This window comes from Palaemon carinicauda, chromosome 9 (genome assembly GCF_036898095.1).
Source record: "Palaemon carinicauda isolate YSFRI2023 chromosome 9, ASM3689809v2, whole genome shotgun sequence".
Lineage (NCBI taxonomy): Eukaryota > Metazoa > Arthropoda > Malacostraca > Decapoda > Palaemonidae > Palaemon > Palaemon carinicauda.
The window spans coordinates 148,621,205-148,624,854 of record NC_090733.1 but is presented as its reverse complement, the minus strand read 5'-3'; the positions used below and the strand labels follow the sequence as shown (position 1 = coordinate 148,624,854).

At 33.2% G+C, this 3,650-nt stretch overlaps 1 long non-coding RNA gene across 1 annotated transcript in view; it reads left to right on the top strand.

The window, feature by feature from the left end:
• The first annotated feature begins 2,474 nt into the window (after positions 1 to 2,474).
• Positions 2,475 to 3,650, top strand: part of LOC137646923 (uncharacterized) — a 31,124-nt gene continuing 29,948 nt past the window's right edge. The window contains exon 1 of the long non-coding RNA XR_011045495.1: positions 2,475 to 2,557. This is a non-coding gene — a long non-coding RNA (uncharacterized lncRNA). The remainder of the gene's footprint in view (positions 2,558 to 3,650) is intronic.

The window sequence follows — 3,650 nt, the reverse complement described above, 5'->3', positions numbered from 1 at the left end:
CAATGACTTACGATTACGTTAATTCTTTGGATGGAGCTGCTAAAACACGTTACAATATAAAGTTAAATGCTTCAGGTGAGTAATAAGATATAAAATACACCGTTCTAACTTCTAGCGACACTTCAAGTTAAAAATGATAAACTATAATTATTTTGAACTGTTTACAGCACACAAGTGTGAGGTGTATTACTGCTGGCCTCATAAACCAATAGCCTTCTCTTGTCATTTCGCTCATACCTCTCAAGTTGTCGTTTCGCTGTCTTTCTTGAAAGGCAGTATGCATGGAATGTAGTCTGGGTGTTCTTTCTCAGTCATGTTGGGTTTACCTGTATTTTGGCAATTTAATATAAATTCATAATGAACACCAATAGACATTGAACACCAATAGACATACTGTTGGAACACCAACCACCAGAATGTTAAATTTTATTAAAATATGTTAAATTTCATAAATACCTGAGATAAAGTGTTCACTACAAATAACCCGACTCTTTAGTGGGGACCATTTGTGTCCATTTGGATTCATTTGCTGGCATGCTGCAAGCCACTTATCCCTCCTATCCGGGCTTCTGCTACGACTGGGGAACTTGTAAAAATGCAACATCTTTCCTTGCATCATATTGTGATTCTTGCAGTTGAAAATAACACATGATGAAGGCATAATGGCGAATAATTTAGCTTTAACAGACGACCGTTCATGCAGCACCACGTTAAAGTGTGGTTTGTTTTCACTGCGCCACGTGCGGGAAGTCACGTGACTGCTCAGTTACCCGGATGGCCCGCGGTTATCAATAGACTATCAGGCGAATTTCAGGTTATTTTATCATTCTTTTGATCTATAATTGAATTTCTCCCTCTTGGATTATTTAAGATTGATAATTATAATTATTGTAAAAACTTTTTCTATTATGCAAATTATCATTATTAAAATTAATCATTAAAATTATTATTAAAATATCATTATTGTTACTGAATTTATTAGAATTATTATAAAAATTTACTCAATCTTCACTAAGAAAGTTCTGTTTCGTGTGACTATTTCTGCTCTCAATTCCCATCATCATCATCGACATTATTAATCCTGTAAACATATAGATATAGTTATTGATGTATGTCTTATTTATAACTGTAATCGAACAGTTTAACATGTTTTTTCAAAAAGGCCCATAAAAGAAACACAGGAAATATGAATAAATCACACTATATTTCGGTCAATAAACATCGACCCTCTTCAGGATGTAAAGTACAAGTGAGGCTTACAGTGGAGAGTGACGGTTTATATATGAAAGCAAAAGGGTGTGTTCAATTGTTCTATAGTTGTTATAATTGCTGGAAGGATTAGCCAAATTTAATTACATCCAGGTGCGTGTTCTTATTGTTGAGCCGCTTGGAGGAAGTCTTGACCTCTGATGCATGTCTGGTGGCCACCAGACATGCATCAGAGGTCAAGACTTCCTCCAAGCGGCTCAACAATAAGAACACGCACCTGGATGTAATTAAATTTGGCTAATCCTTCCAGCAATTATAACAACTATAGAACAATTGAACACACCCTTTTGCTTTCATATATAAACCGTCACTCTCCACTGTAAGCCTCACTTGTACTTTACATCCTGAAGAGGGTCGATGTTTATTGACCGAAATATAGTGTGATTTATTCATATTTCCTGTGTTTCTTTTATGGGCCTTATTGATGTATATTTACTGCCAATTGAAGTGAATTTCAATAGAAAACTAATGTCGTTTGCCATAGGTATTGTGTTAAAGATGAATACATTTTCTAGGTATAATCTGCATTATTCTTGTTGCATAATTCTTTTCAAAATAAATTCAAGTATATGATATCAATTGCAAATAAAATTTAATGAATAAATATTGAATAACTGGCAGTTATCTTGACGTAACTTCATTCTCTTCACTACCGAGTCCCTTTTGCTCTTCAACTCATCAATTATAAGTCTGTTTGATTTGGAAAGAAAAATCTAAACTGCCAATTATCAATTAAATATCTCATATTTGTATTAAATTTGAATATATAATTTTAGTTGAAAATAAAAATACAAAAATATGTATACTTTAAGAATAATATTGAATAGCTGGCAGCTGTCATGACGTAGCTTCATTCCCTCTTCTGTCTTCTCTACCGAGTCCCTTCACAACCCTTTTGCCAGTGTTGCCAGATATGAGAATTTATCCCTAGCTTTGGGAATTTCGGATGTCTGATGGAGATATTCTGTGCAAATTTCTATGAAGAAGAAACAAAGATGAGTAAACCGTTATATTGTTGCAATTATTTAACTTGCACTTATATTAAGTATAGTGAGAAGTTTCTATATTCTTAAGTATAGTGAGAAGTTTCTATATTCTTAAAGCCTACATGATCAGAAGAAAATACTGTATATTTGTGGAAATGGGATATTCTGGGGTTGTTTTGGGGATTTTTTTATCGTGACTTTTGGGTTTTTTTAGACTAACCCACCTGGCAACACTGCTTTTTGCTCCTCGACTCTCAAACAAACAACGGTCAACGAATGGCGTCCTGCACCTCTTGATACAGGTAAAAGAATGATGAATTTGCCCAATTATAAGCCTGCTTAAATTGAAAATAAATCTAAAATAAGCTTCTAATGAATAATGAAGTAGTTTATTTCTGTTGTATAGGGTGTAATTTATCTGTAATGTTTTTGTAAGTTAGGCAGAAGCCAAAGAAATGCAGGCTTATTTTTATATCTATGTTCGATTTTATTTTACTTCCATTATTCCTATTTTTAGTACCGTATCCTATTAATTACTAATTGCTAGTATTTACATTTTTTTTTAAATCACGGACGGAAGTTATTCTACGAAAAAGTAGGTGTTTAATATGGGATTTTTACCGAATTGACGTATCAAGGTTTGCAAGTACATACGTGACTTAACATTGCTTAGAAGGGCCTATTCAACCCTTCTTCCCCTACTGTTATCGGTTTGATTATAGAATTTTTCAATAGTAGTTAAGACATTAGAACTCCCATAGTTGTATAGATCTTTGAAAATACTCTATTTTGGGTAATCCCATTTACTACTGGTGTAAACCTCTATTAACTAAGTTGTATATTTATAATGAGGAATTCCCAAGAGCCTCCTTCCACCCGGTAGTTTAGAAAAAGGTTAAGTTTTGTTTGCCCTACCCAGACAATTTTGCATGAAAACCATTGGTATTTGTTTACAAGAGCATGCTCTCCATTTACTCCAAAATTATGCAATCCTGCAGCTCTCCTCTTATTCTACAGTAATTAGGAGGTTCTTTAAATACTGGGAAAGCAAATAATACCGGTAAAGTTGTATTATGTTACAGGGTGTGATTTCGAACAGAAAATATATGTTTTCCTATAGTAAATAATGTGATTTAACTGAATTTGACCTTCATTTCAACCGCAAACAAGCAGATGAACCAATTCGACTAACATCAAGTTGCCAAATTGGTTGCTGTTATTACGGATGAAGTTAAGGTGAAAACCAGTTAAATCACGTTATTTTCTACAGGAAAACATAAATATTTTTCTGTTTAAATTATTAAATATAATGTCTTTTATTATATATATTTTGTTAAAATACTTAAATATGACTTATTCAAATTCGGTGTCACTTAACTCACGTATGTACAGCGA